This window comes from Andrena cerasifolii, unplaced genomic scaffold (assembly GCF_050908995.1).
Source record: "Andrena cerasifolii isolate SP2316 unplaced genomic scaffold, iyAndCera1_principal scaffold2154, whole genome shotgun sequence".
Lineage (NCBI taxonomy): Eukaryota > Metazoa > Arthropoda > Insecta > Hymenoptera > Andrenidae > Andrena > Andrena cerasifolii.
In genome coordinates, this window is record NW_027487046.1 from 2,581 (window position 1) to 18,124 (window position 15,544).

Genomic DNA, 15,544 nt, shown 5'->3' on the forward strand with positions numbered 1-15,544 from the left:
AAAAAAAGGTAAATAAAAAAATATGTAATGAAATTAGAGAAAAATATAGGTAAATAAATGAGAAAGAAAAATGCGTAAATAACTAGAGAAAAAATTGGTAACTAAATAGAGAAAAATAGGTAAATAAATAGAGAAAAATAGGTAAATAAAATAGGGAAAAATAGGTAAATAAACAGAGAAAAATAGGTAAATAAGTAGAGAAAACAAAAGAGGTAAATAAATAGAGAAAAAATAGGAAAATAAATAGAGAAAAATAGGTAAATTATATAGAGAAAAAATAGGTGTATAAATAGAGATAAATAGCTAAATAAATCAAAGAAAAAAAGGTAAATAAAGAAATAGGTAAATAAATTAGAGGAAAAATAGGTAAATAACTTGAGAAAAATAGGTAAATAAATAGAGAAAACAAAAGAGGTAAATAAATAGAGAAAAATAGGTAAATAAACAGAGAAAAAATAGGTAAATAAATGAGAGAAAAATAGGTAAATATCTAGAGAAAAAATAGGTAAATAAATAGAGAAAAGTAGGTAAATAAAAAGAGAAAAAATAGGTAAATAAAATAGGGAAAAATAGGTAAATAAATTAGAGAAAAAATAGGTAAATTATCTAGAGAAAAAATAGGTGTATAAATATAGATAAATAGCTACATAAATCAAAGAAAAAAAGGCAAATAAAAAAATAGGTAAATAAATTAAAGGAAAAATAGGTAAATAAACAGAGAAAAATAGGTAAATAAACCAAAGAAAAAAAGTTAAATAAAAAAATAGGTAAATAAATGAGAGAGAAAAATAGGTAAATATATAGAGAAAAAATAGGTAAATTATCTGGAGATAAAATAGGTGTATAAATAGAGATAAATAGCTAAATAAATCAAAGAAAAAAAGGTAAATAAAAAAATATGTAATGAAATTAGAGAAAAATATAGGTAAATAAATGAGAAAGAAAAATGCGTAAATAACTAGAGAAAAAATTGGTAACTAAATAGAGAAAAATAGGTAAATAAATAGAGAAAAATAGGTAAATAAAATAGGGAAAAATAGGTAAATAAACAGAGAAAAATAGGTAAATAAGTAGAGAAAACAAAGGAGGTAAATAAATAGAGAAAAAATAGGAAAATAAATAGAGAAAAATAGGTAAATTATATAGAGAAAAAATAGGTGTATAAATAGAGATAAATAGCTAAATAAATCAAAGAAAAAAAGGTAAATAAAAAAATAAGTAAATAAATTAGAGGAAAAAATAGGTAAATAAATAGAGAAAACAAAAGAGGTAAATAAATAGTGAAAAATAGGAAAATAAATAGAGAAAAAATAGGTATATTATCTAGAGAAAAAATAGGTGTATAAATAGAGATAAATAGCTAAATAAATCAAAGAAAAAAAGGTAAATAAAAAAATAGGTAAATAAATTAGAGGAAAAAATAGGTAAATAACTAGAGAAAAATAGGTAAATAAATAGAGAAAACAAACGAGGTAAATAAATAGTGAAAAATAGTAAAATAAATAGAGAAAAAATAGGTAAATTATCTGGAGAAAAAATAGGTGTATAAATAGAGATAAATAGCTAAATAAATCAAAGAAAAAAAGGTAAATGAAGAAATAGGTAAATAAATTAGAGGAAAAATAGGTAAATAACTTGAGAAAAATAGGTAAATAAATAGAGAAAACAAAAGAGGTAAATAAATAGAGAAAAATAGGTAAATAAACAGAGAAAAAATAGGTAAATAAATGAGAGAAAAATAGGTAAATATCTAGAGAAAAAATAGGTAAATAAATAGAGAAAAATAGGTAAATAAAAAGAGAAAAAATAGGTAAATAAAATAGGGAAAAAATAGGTAAATAAATTAGAGAAAAAATAGGTAAATAAACAGAGAAAAATAGGTAAATAAACCAAAGAAAAAAAGTTAAATAAAAAAATAGGTAAATAAATTAGAGGAAAAAATAGGTAAATAAACAGAGAAAAATACGTAAATAAATGAGAGAGAAAAATAGGTAAATATATAGAGAAACAATAGGTAAATTATCTGGAGATAAAATAGGTGTATAAATAGAGATAAATAGCTAAATAAATCAAAGAAAAAAAGGTAAATAAAAAAATATGTAATGAAATTAGAGAAAAATATAGGTAAATAAATGAGAAAGAAAAATGCGTAAATAACTAGAGAAAAAATTGGTAACTAAATAGAGAAAAATAGGTAAATAAATAGAGAAAAATAGGTAAATAAAATAGGGAAAAATAGGTAAATAAACAGAGAAAAATAGGTAAATAAGTAGAGAAAACAAAAGAGGTAAATAAATAGAGAAAAAATAGGAAAATAAATAGAGAAAAATAGGTAAATTATATAGAGAAAAAATAGGTGTATAAATAGAGATAAATAGCTAAATAAATCAAAGAAAAAAAGGTAAATAAAAAATAAGTAAATAAATTAGAGGAAAAAATAGGTAAATAACTAGAGAAAAATAGGTAAATAAATAGAGAAAACAAAAGAGGTAAATAAATAGAGAAAAATAGGAAAATAAATAGAGAAAAAATAGGTATATTATCTAGAGAAAAAATAGGTGTATAAATAGAGATAAATAGCTAAATAAATCAAAGAAAAAAAGGTAAATAAAGAAATAGGTAAATAAATTAGAGGAAAAATAGGTAAATAAATAGAGAAAAATAGGTAAATAAAAAGAGAAAAAATAGGTTAATAAAATAGGGAAAAATAGGTAAATAAATTAGAGAAAAAATAGGTAAATTATCTAGAGAAAAAATAGGTGTATAAATATAGATAAATAGCTACATAAATCAAAGAAAAAAAGGCAAATAAAAAAATAGGTAAATAAATTAAAGGAAAAATAGGTAAATAAACAGAGAAAAATAGGTAAATAAACCAAAGAAAAAAAGTTAAATAAAAAAATAGGTAAATAAATGAGAGAGAAAAATAGGTAAATATATAGAGAAAAAATAGGTAAATTATCTGGAGATAAAATAGGTGTATAAATAGAGATAAATAGCTAAATAAATCAAAGAAAAAAAGGTAAATAAAAAAATATGTAATGAAATTAGAGAAAAATATAGGTAAATAAATGAGAAAGAAAATTGCGTAAATAACTAGAGAAAAAATTTGTAACTAAATAGAGAAAAATAGGTAAATAAATAGAGAAAAATAGGTAAATAAAATAGGGAAAAATAGGTAAATAAACAGAGAAAAATAGGTAAATAAGTAGAGAAAACAAAAGAGGTAAATAAATAGAGAAAAAATAGGAAAATAAATAGAGAAAAATAGGTAAATTATATAGAGAAAAAATAGGTGTATAAATAGAGATAAATAGCTAAATAAATCAAAGAAAAAAAGGTAAATAAAAAAATAAGTAAATAAATTAGAGGAAAAAATAGGTAAATAACTAGAGAAAAATAGGTAAATAAATAGAGAAAACAAAAGAGGTAAATAAATAGTGAAAAATAGGTAAATAAATAGAGAAAAAATAGGTAAATAAATGAGAGAAAAATAGGTAAATATCTAGAGAAAAAATAGGTAAATAAATAGAGAAAAATAGGTAAATAAAAAGAGAAAAAATAGGTAAATAAAATAGGGAAAAATAGGTAAATAAATTAGAGAACAAATAGGAAAATTATATAGAGAAAAAGTAGGTGTATAAATAGAGATAAATAGCTACATAAATCAAAGAAAAAAAGGCAAATAAAAAAATAGGTAAATAAATTAAAGGAAAAATAGGTAAATAAATAGAGAAAAATAGGTAAATAAAATAGGGAAAAATAGGTAAATAAACAGAGAAAAATAGGTAAATAAGTAGAGAAAACAAAAGAGGTAAATAAATAGAGAAAAAATAGGAAAATAAATAGAGAAAAATAGGTAAATAATATAGAGAAAAAATAGGTGTATAAATAGAGATAAATAGCTAAATAAATCAAAGATAAAAAGGCAAATAAAAAAATAAGTAAATAAATTAGAGGAAAAAATAGGTAAATAAATAGAGAAAACAAAAGAGGTAAATAAATAGTGAAAAATAGGAAAATAAATAGAGAAAAAATAGGTATATTATCTAGAGAAAAAATAGGTGTATAAATATAGATAAATAGCTACATAAATCAAAGAAAAAAAGGAAAATAAAAAAATAGCTACATGAATCAAAGAAAAAAGGTAAATAAAACAATAGGTAAAGAAATTAAAGGAAAAAATAGGTAAATAAACAGAGAAAAAATAGGTAAATAAATGAGAGAAAAATGGGTAAATATCTAGAGAAAAAATAGGTAAATAAATAGAGAAAAATAGGTAAATAAAAAGAGAAAACAAAAGAGGTAAATAAATAGAGAAAAATAGGAAAATAAATAGAGAAAAAATAGGTATATTATCTAGAGAAAAAATAGGTGTATAAATAGAGATAAATAGCTAAATAAATCAAAGAAAAAAAGGTAAATAAAGAAATAGGTAAATAAATTAGAGGAAAAAATAGGTAAATAAACAGAGAAAAAATACGTAAATAAATGAGAGAGAAAAATAGGTAAATATATAGAGAAAAAACAGGTAAATAAATAGAGAAAATAGAGGTAAATAAATAGAGAAAAAGAGGTAAATAAGTACATAAGAAAATAGGTAAATAAAATAGAGAAAAAAATAGGCAAATAAATAGCTAAAAATAGGTAAATAAACTAGAGAAAAAGTAGGTGTATAAATAGAGAAAAAGTAGGTAAATATAATAGAGAAAAAGTAGGTAAATAAACAGAGAAAACATAGGTAAATAAATTAGAGAAAAAAATAGATAAAGAAATAGTGAAAAATAGGTAATGAAGTAGAGAATACAAAGGAGGTAAATAAAAACAGAAAATAGGTAAATAAATAGAGAAAAATAGGTAAATAAATAGAGAAAAAATAGGTAAATAAAATAGGGAAAAATAGGTAAATAAACAGAGAAAAATAGGTAAATAAGTAGAGAAAACAAAATAGGTAAACAAATAGAGAAAAAATAGGTAAATTATCTAGAGAAAAATAGGTAAATAAGTAGAGAAAACAAAAGAGGTAAATAAATAGAGAAAAAAATAGGTAAATAAATACAGAAAAATAGGTAAATTAGGTAGAGAAAAATAGGTGTATAAATAGAGAAAAATAGTTAATGAAGTAGAGAAAACAAAGTAGGTAAATAAATACAGAAAAAAGAGGTAAATAAACTAGAGAAAAAATAGGTGTATAAATAGAGAAAAATAGCTAATTAAAAAAAAATAGGTAAATAAATAGATGGAAAAAAGGTAAATAAGTAGAGAAAACAAAGGAGGTAAATAAATAGTGAAAAATAGGTAAATAAATAGAGAAAAAAGAGGTAAATAAGTAGAGAAAAATAGGTAAATAAATAGATAAAAAATAGGTAAATAAACTAGAGAAAAAAGTGTATAAATAGAGATAAATAGCTAATTAAATCAAAGAAAAAAAGGTAAATAAAAAAATACGTAAATAAATTAAAGGAAAAATAGGTAAATAAACAGAGAAAAATAGGTAAATAAGTAGAGAAAACAAAAGAGGTAAATAAATAGAGAACAAATAGGAAAATAAATAGAGAAAAATAGGTAAATTATCTAGAGAAAAAATAGGTGTATAAATATAGATAAATAGATACAAAAATCAAAGAAAAAAAGGCAAATAAAAAAATAGGTAAATAAATTAAAGGAAAAATAGGTAAATAAACAGAGAAAAATAGGTAAATAAACCAAAGAAAAAAAGTTAAATAAAAAAATAGGTAAATAAATTAGAGGAAAAAATAGGTAAATGAACAGAGAAAAAATACGTAAATAAATGAGAGAGAAAAATAGGTAAATATATAGAGAAAAAATAGGTAAATTATCTGGAGATAAAATAGGTGTATAAATAGAGATAAATAGCTAAATAAATCAAAGAAAAAAAGGTAAATAAAAAAATATGTAATGAAATTAGAGAAAAATATAGGTAAATAAATGAGAAAGAAAAATGCGTAAATAACTAGAGAAAAAATTGGTAACTAAATAGAGAAAAATAGAATAATAAATAGAGAAAAATAGGTAAATAAAATAGGGAAAAATAGGTAAATAAACAGAGAAATATAGGTAAATGAGTAGAGAAAACAAAAGAGGTAAACAAATAGAGAAAAAATAGGAAAATAAATAGAGAAAAATAGGTAAATTATATAGAGAAAAAATAGGTGTATAAATAGAGATAAATAGCTAAATAAATCAAAGAAAAAAAGGTAAATAAAAAAATAGGTAAATAAATCAGAGGAAAAAATAGGTAAATAACTAGAGAAAAATAGGTAAATAAATAGAGAAAACAAAAGAGGTAAATAAATAGAGAAAAATAGGAAAATAAATAGAGAAAAAAGAGGTAAATAAGTAGAGAAAAATAGGTAAATGAATAGATAAAAAATAGGTAAATAAACTAGAGAAAAAAAGTGTATAAATAGAGATAAATAGCTAATTAAATCACAGAAAAAAAGGTAAATAAAAAAATAGGTAAATAAACTAGAGAAAAAAATAGGTAAATAAATTAGAGAAAAAATAGGTAAATTATCTAGAGAAAAAATAGGTGTATAAATATAGATAAATAGCTACATAAATCAAAGAAAAAAAGGCAAATAAAAAAATAGGTAAATAAATTAAAGGAAAAATAGGTAAATAAACAGAGAAAAATAGGTAAATAAACCAAAGAAAAAAAGTTAAATAAAAAAATAGGTAAATAAATTAGAGGAAAAAATAGGTAAATAAACAGAGAAAAAGTACGTAAATAAATGAGAGAGAAAAATAGGTAAATATATAGAGAAAAAATAGGTAAATTATCTGGAGATAAAATAGGTGTATAAATAGAGATAAATAGCTAAATAAATCAAAGAAAAAAAGGTAAATAAAAAAATATGTAATGAAATTAGAGAAAAATATAGGTAAATAAATGAGAAAGAAAAATGCGTAAATAACTAGAGAAAAAATTGGTAACTAAATAGAGAAAAATAGGTAAATAAATAGAGAAAAATAGGTAAATAAAATAGGGAAAAATAGGTAAATAAACAGAGAAAAATAGGTAAATAAGTACAGAAAACAAAAGAGGTAAATAAATAGAGAAAAAATAGGAAAATAAATAGAGAAAAATAGGTAAATTATATAGAGAAAAAATAGGTGTATAAATAGAGATAAATAGCTAAATAAATCAAAGAAAAAAAGGTAAATAAAAAAAATAAGTAAATAAATTAGAGGAAAAAATAGGTAAATAACTAGAGAAAAATAGGTAAATAAATAGAGAAAACAAAAGAGGTAAATAAATAGTGAAAAATAGGAAAATAAATAGAGAAAAAATAGGTATATTATATAGAGAAAAAATAGGTGTATAAATAGAGATAAATAGCTAAATAAATCAAAGAAAAAAAGGTAAATAAAAAAATAAGTAAATAAATTAGAGGAAAAAATAGGTAAATAACTAGAGAAAAATAGGTAAATAAATAGAGAAAACAAAAGAGGTAAATAAATAGTGAAAAATAGGAAAATAAATAGAGAAAAAATAGGTATATTATCTAGAGAAAAAATAGGTGTATAAATAGAGATAAATAGCTAAATAAATCAAAGAAAAAAAGGTAAATAAAAAAATAGGTAAATAAATTAGAGGAAAAAATAGGTAAATAACTAGAGAAAAATAGGTAAATAAATAGAGAAAACAAACGAGGTAAATAAATAGTGAAAAATAGTAAAATAAATAGAGAAAAAATAGGTAAATTATCTGGAGAAAAAATAGGTGTATAAATAGAGATAAATAGCTAAATAAATCAAAGAAAAAAAGGTTAATAAAAAAATATGTAATGAAATTAGAGGAAAATATAGGTAAATAAATGAGAAAGAAAAATGCGTAAATAACTAGAGAAAAAATTGGTAACTAAATAGAGAAAAATAGGTAAATAAAATAGGGAAAAATAGGTAAATAAAATAGGGAAAAATAGGTAAATAAGTACAGAAAACAAAAGAGGTAAATAAATAGAGAAAAAATAGGAAAATAAATAGAGAAAAATAGGTAAATTATATAGAGAAAAAATAGGGGTATAAATAGAGATAAATAGCTACATAAATCAAAGAAAAAAAGGTAAATAAAAAAATACATAAATAAATTAAAGGAAAAATAGGTAAATAAACAGAGAAAATAGAGATGTATAAATATAGATAAATAGCTAAATAAATCAAAGAAAAAAAGGTAAATAAAACAATAGGTAAAGAAATTAAAGGAAAAAATAGGTAAATAAACAGAGAAAAAATAGGTAAATAAATGAGAGAAAAATAGGTAAATATCTAGAGAAAAAATAGGTAAATAAATAGAGAAAAATAGGTAAATAAAAAGAGAAAAAATAGGTGTATAAATATAGATAAATAGCTACATAAATCAAAGAAAAAAAAGGAAAATAAAAAAATAGCTAAATGAATCAAAGAAAAAAGGTAAATAAAACAATAGGTAAAGAAATTAAAGGAAAAAATAGGTAAATAAACAGAGAAAAAATAGGTAAATAAATGAGAGAAAAATAGGTAAATATCTAGAGAAAAAATAGGTAAATAAATAGAGAAAAATAGGTAAATAAAAAGAGAAAAAATAGGTAAATAAAATAGGGAAAAATAGGTAAATAAACAGAGAAAAATAGGTAAATAAGTAGAGAAAAAAATAGGTAAATAAATACAGAAAAATAGGTAAATTAGGTAGAGAAAAAATAGGTGTATAAATAGAGAAAAATTGGTAAATAAACCAAAGGAAAAAAGATAAATAAAAAAATTGGGATATAAATTAGAGGAAAAAATAGGTAAATAAACAGAGAAAAAATACGTAAATAAATGAGAGAGAAAAATAGGTAAATATATAGAGAAAAAATAGGTAAATTATCTGGAGATAAAATAGGTGTATAAATAGAGATAAATAGCTAAATAAATCAAAGAAAAAAAGGTAAATAAAAAAATATGTAATGAAATTAGAGAAAAATATAGGTAAATAAATGAGAAAGAAAAATGCGTAAATAACTAGAGAAAAAATTGGTAACTAAATAGAGAAAAATAGGTAAATAAATAGAGAAAAATAGGTAAATAAAATAGGGAAAAATAGGTAAATAAACAGAGAAAAATAGGTAAATAAGTAGAGAAAACAAAAGAGGTAAATAAATAGAGAAAAAATAGGAAAATAAATAGAGAAAAATAGGTAAATTATATAGAGAAAAAATAGGTGTATAAATAGAGATAAATAGCTAAATAAATCAAAGAAAAAAAGGTAAATAAAAAAATAGGTAAATAAATTAGAGGAAAAAATAGGTAAATAACTAGAGAAAAATAGGTAAATAAATAGAGAAAACAAAAGAGGTAAATAAATAGTGAAAAATAGGAAAATAAATAGAGAAAAAATAGGTATATTATCTAGAGAAAAAATAGGTGTATAAATAGAGATAAATAGCTAAATAAATCAAAGAAAAAAAGGTAAATAAAAAAATAAGTAAATAAATTAGAGGAAAAAATAGGTAAATAACTAGAGAAAAATAGGTAAATAAATTAGAGAAAACAAAAGAGGTAAATAAATAGTGAAAAATAGGAAAATAAATAGAGAAAAAATAGGTATATTATCTAGAGAAAAAATAGGTGTATAAATAGAGATAAATAGCTAAATAAATCAAAGAAAAAAAGGTAAATAAAAAAATAGGTAAATAAATTAGAGGAAAAAATAGGTAAATAACTAGAGAAAAATAGGTAAATAAATAGAGAAAACAAACGAGGTAAATAAATAGTGAAAAATAGTAAAATAAATAGAGAAAAAATAGGTAAATTATCTGGAGAAAAAATAGGTGTATAAATAGAGATAAATAGCTAAATAAATCAAAGAAAAAAAAGTTAATAAAAAAATATGTAATGAAATTAGAGGAAAATATAGGTAAATAAATGAGAAAGAAAAATGCGTAAATAACTAGAGAAAAAATTGGTAACTAAATAGAGAAAAATAGAATAATAAATAGAGAAAAATAGGTAAATAAAATAGGGAAAAATAGGTAAATAAACAGAGAAATATAGGTAAATGAGTAGAGAAAACAAAAGAGGTAAACAAATAGAGAAAAAATAGGAAAATAAATAGAGAAAAATAGGTAAATTATATAGAGAAAAAATAGGTGTATAAATAGAGATAAATAGCTAAATAAATCAAAGAAAAAAAGGTAAATAAAAAAATAGGTAAATAAATCAGAGGAAAAAATAGGTAAATAACTAGAGAAAAATAGGTAAATAAATAGAGAAAACAAAAGAGGTAAATAAATAGAGAAAAATAGGAAAATAAATAGAGAAAAAAGAGGTAAATAAGTAGAGAAAAATAGGTAAATGAATAGATAAAAAATAGGTAAATAAACTAGAGAAAAAAAGTGTATAAATAGAGATAAATAGCTAATTAAATCAAAGAAAAAAAGGTAAATAAAAAAATAGGTAAATAAACTAGAGAAAAAAATAGGTAAATAAATTAGAGAAAAAATAGGTAAATTATCTAGAGAAAAAATAGGTGTATAAATATGGATAAATAGCTACATAAATCAAAGAAAAAAAGGCAAATAAAACAATAGGTAAATAAATTAAAGGAAAAATAGGTAAATAAACAGAGAAAAATAGCTAAATAAATCAAAGAAAAAAAGGTAAATAAAAAAATATGTAATGAAATTAGAGAAAAATATAGGTAAATAAATGAGAAAGAAAAATGCGTAAATAACTAGAGAAAAAATTGGTAACTAAATAGAGAAAAATAGGTAAATAAATAGAGAAAAATAGGTAAATAAAATAGGGAAAAATAGGTAAATAAACAGAGAAAAATAGGTAAATAAGTACAGAAAACAAAAGAGGTAAATAAATAGAGAAAAAATAGGAAAATAAATAGAGAAAAATAGGTAAATTATATAGAGAAAAAATAGGGGTATAAATAGAGATAAATAGCTACATAAATCAAAGAAAAAAAGGTAAATAAAAAAATACATAAATAAATTAAAGGAAAAATAGGTAAATAAACAGAGAAAATATAGATGTATAAATATAGATAAATAGCTAAATAAATCAAAGAAAAAAAGGTAAATAAAACAATAGGTAAAGAAATTAAAGGAAAAAATAGGTAAATAAACAGAGAAAAAATAGGTAAATAAATGAGAGAAAAATAGGTAAATATCTAGAGAAAAAATAGGTAAATAAATAGAGAAAAATAGGTAAATAAAAAGAGAAAAAATAGGTAAATAAAATAGGGAAAAATAGGTAAATAAACAGAGAAAAATAGGTAAATGAAGTAGAGAAAACAAAAGTAGGTAAACTAAATACAGAAAAAAAGAGGTAAAATAAATAGAGAAAAAATAGGTATATTATCTAGAGAAAAAATAGGTGTATAAATAGAGATAAATAGCTAAATAAATCAAAGAAAAAAAGGTAAATAAAAAAATAGGTAAATAAATTAGAGGAAAAAATAGGTAAATAACTAGAGAAAAATAGGTAAATAAATAGAGAAAACAAACGAGGTAAATAAATAGTGAAAAATAGTAAATAGAGAAAAAATAGGTAAATTATCTGGAGAAAAAATAGGGGTATAAATAGAGATAAATAGCTACATAAATCAAAGAAAAAAAGGTAAATAAAAAAATACGTAAATAAATTAAAGGAAAAATAGGTAAATGAACAGAGAAAATATAGGTGTATAAATATAGATAAATAGCTAAATAAATCAAAGAAAAAAAGGTAAATAAAACAATAGGTAAAGAAATTAAAGGAAAAAATAGGTAAATAAACAGAGAAAAAATAGGTAAATAAATAGAGAAAACAAAAGAGGTAAATAAATAGAGAAAAAAATAGGTAAATAAATACAGAAAAATAGGTAAATTAGGTAGAGAAAAAATAGGTGTATAAATAGAGAAAAATTGGTAAATAAACCAAAGGAAAAAAGATAAATAAAAAAATTGGGATATAAATTAGAGGAAAAAATAATTAAATAAACAGAGAAAAATAGTTAATGAAGTAGAGAAAACAAAGTAGGTAAATAAATACAGAAAAAAGAGGTAAATAAACTAGAGAAAAAATAGGTGTATAAATAGAGAAAAATAGCTAATTAAAAAAAAATAGGTAAATAAATAGATGGAAAAAAGGTAAATAAGTAGAGAAAACAAAGGAGGTAAATAAATAGAGAAAAATAGGTAAATAAATAGAGAAAAAAGAGGTAAATAAGTAGAGAAAAACAGGTAAATAAATAGATAAAAAATAGGTAAATAAACTAGAGAAAAAAAGTGTATAAATAGAGATAAATAGCTACTTAAATCAAAGAAAAAAAGGTAAATAAAAAAATAGGTAAATAAGCTAGAGAAAAAAATAGGTAAATAAATTAGAGAAAAAATAGGTAAATTATCTAGAGAAAAAATAGGTGTATAAATATAGATAAATAGCTACATAAATCAAAGAAAAAAAGGCAAATAAAAAAATAGGTAAATAAATTAAAGGAAAAAATAGGTAAATAAACAGAGAAAAAATACGTAAATAAATGAGAGAGAAAAATAGGTAAATATATAGAGAAAAAATAGGTAAATTATCTGGAGATAAAATAGGTGTATAAATAGAGATAAATAGCTAAATAAATCAAAGAAAAAAAGGTAAATAAAAAAATATGTAATGAAATTAGAGAAAAATATAGGTAAATAAATGAGAAAGAAAAATGCGTAAATAACTAGAGAAAAAATTGGTAACTAAATAGAGAAAAATAGGTAAATAAATAGAGAAAAATAGGTAAATAAAATAGGGAAAAATAGGTAAATAAACAGAGAAAAATAGGTAAATAAGTACAGAAAACAAAAGAGGTAAATAAATAGAGAAAAAATAGGAAAATAAATAGAGAAAAATAGGTAAATTATATAGAGAAAAAATAGGTGTATAAATAGAGATAAATAGCTAAATAAATCAAAGAAAAAAAGGTAAATAAAAATATAAGTAAATAAATTAGAGGAAAAAATAGGTAAATAACTAGAGAAAAATAGGTAAATAAATAGAGAAAACAAAAGAGGTAAATAAATAGTGAAAAATAGGAAAATAAATAGAGAAAAAATAGGTATATTATCTAGAGAAAAAATAGGTGTATAAATAGAGATAAATAGCTAAATAAATCAAAGAAAAAAAGGTAAATAAAAAAATAGGTAAATAAATTAGAGGAAAAAATAGGTAAATAACTAGAGAAAAATAGGTAAATAAATAGAGAAAACAAACGAGGTAAATAAATAGTGAAAAATAGTAAAATAAATAGAGAAAAAATAGGTAAATTATCTGGAGAAAAAATAGGTGTATAAATAGAGATAAATAGCTAAATAAATCAAAGAAAAAAAGGTTAATAAAAAATATGTAATGAAATTAGAGGAAAATAAAGGTAAATAAATGAGAAAGAAAAATGCGTAAATAACTAGAGAAAAAATTGGTAACTAAATAGAGAAAAATAGAATAATAAATAGAGAAAAATAGGTAAATAAAATAGGGAAAAATAGGTAAATAAACAGAGAAATATAGGTAAATGAGTAGAGAAAACAAAAGAGGTAAACAAATAGAGAAAAAATAGGAAAATAAATAGAGAAAAATAGGTAAATTATATAGAGAAAAAATAGGTGTATAAATAGAGATAAATAGATAAATAAATCAAAGAAAAAAAGGTAAATAAAAAAATAAGTAAATAAATTAGAGGAAAAAATAGGTAAATAACTAGAGAAAAATAGGTAAATAAATAGAGAAAACAGAAGAGGTAAATAAATAGAGAAAAATTGGAAAATAAATAGAGAAAAAATAGGTATATTATCTAGAGAAAAAATAGGTGTATAAATAGAGATAAATAGCTAAATAAATCAAAGAAAAAAAGGTAAATAAAAAAATAGGTAAATAAATTAGAGGAAAAAATAGGTAAATAACTAGAGAAAAATAGGTAAATAAATAGAGAAAACAAAAGAGGTAAATAAATAGAGAAAAATAGGAAAATAAATAGAGAAAAAAGAGGTAAATAAGTAGAGAAAAATAGGTAAATAAATAGATAAAAAATAGGTAAATAAACTAGAGAAAAAAAGTGTATAAATAGAGATAAATAGCTAATTAAATCAAAGAAAAAAAGGTAAATAAAAAAATAGGTAAATAAACTAGAGAAAAAAATAGGTAAATAAATTAGAGAAAAAATAGGTAAATTATCTAGAGAAAAAATAGGTGTATAAATATAGATAAATAGCTACATAAATCAAAGAAAAAAGGCAAATAAAAAAATAGGTAAATAAATTAAAGGAAAAATAGGTAAATAAACAGAGAAAAATAGGTAAATATACCAAAGAAAAAAAGTTAAATAAAAAAATAGGTAAATAAATTAGAGGAAAAAATAGGTAAATAAACAGAGAAAAAATACGTAAATAAATGAGAGAGAAAAATAGGTAAATATATAGAGAAAAAATAGGTAAATTATCTGGAGATAAAATCGGTGTATAAATAGAGATAAATAACTAAATAAATCAAAGAAAAAAAGGTAAATAAAAAAATATGTAATGAAATTAGAGAAAAATATAGGTAAATAAATGAGAAAGAAAAATGCGTAAATAACTAGAGAAAAAATTGGTAACTAAATAGAGAAAAATAGGTAAATAAATAGAGAAAAATAGGTAAATAAAATAGGGAAAAATAGGTAAATAAACAGAGAAAAATAGGTAAATAAGTACAGAAAACAAAAGAGGTAAATAAATAGAGAAAAAATAGGAAAATAAATAGAGAAAAATAGGTAAATTATATAGAGAAAAAATAGGTGTATAAATAGAGATAAATAGCTAAATAAATCAAAGAAAAAAAGGTAAATAGAAAAATAAGTAAATAAATTAGAGGAAAAAATAGGTAAATAACTAGAGAAAAATAGGTAAATAAATAGAGAAAACAAAAGAGGTAAATAAATAGTGAAAAATAGGAAAATAAATAGAGAAAAAATAGGTATATTATCTAGAGAAAAAATAGGTGTATAAATAGAGATAAATAGCTAAATAAATCAAAGAAAAAAAGGTAAATAAAAAAATAGGTAAATAAATTAGAGGAAAAAATAGGTAAATAACTAGAGAAAAATAGGTAAATAAATAGAGAAAACAAACGAGGTAAATAAATAGTGAAAAATAGTAAAATAAATAGAGAAAAAATAGGTAAATTATCTGGAGAAAAAATAGGTGTATAAATATAGATAAATAGCTAAATAAATCAAAGAAAAAAAGGTTAAATAAAAAAATATGTAATGAAATTAGAGGAAAATATAGGTAAATAAACAGAGAAAGAAAATGCGTAAATAAATTAGAGAAAAAATAGGTAACTAAATAGAGAAAAATAGGTATAATAAATAGAGAAAAAATAGGTAAATAAAATAGGGAAAAATAGGTAAATAAACAGAGAAAAATATGTAAATAAGTAGAGAAAACAGAAGAGGTAAATAATTAGAGAAAAAATACGAAAATAAATCGAGAAAAATAGGTAATGAAGTAGAGAAAACAAAGTAGGTTAATAAATACAGAAAAAGGCGGTAAAT

General features: G+C 20.2%; 1 long non-coding RNA gene across 1 annotated transcript; it reads left to right on the forward strand.

Moving 5' to 3' along the window:
• Positions 1-2,047: 2,047 nt before the first annotated feature.
• Positions 2,048-8,889, forward strand: LOC143378293 (uncharacterized). Its single transcript, XR_013088088.1, has 3 exons — positions 2,048-3,565; positions 4,065-5,783; positions 8,793-8,889. It is a non-coding gene; the product is annotated as an uncharacterized LOC143378293 (long non-coding RNA).
• Positions 8,890-15,544: the final 6,655 nt, after the last annotated feature.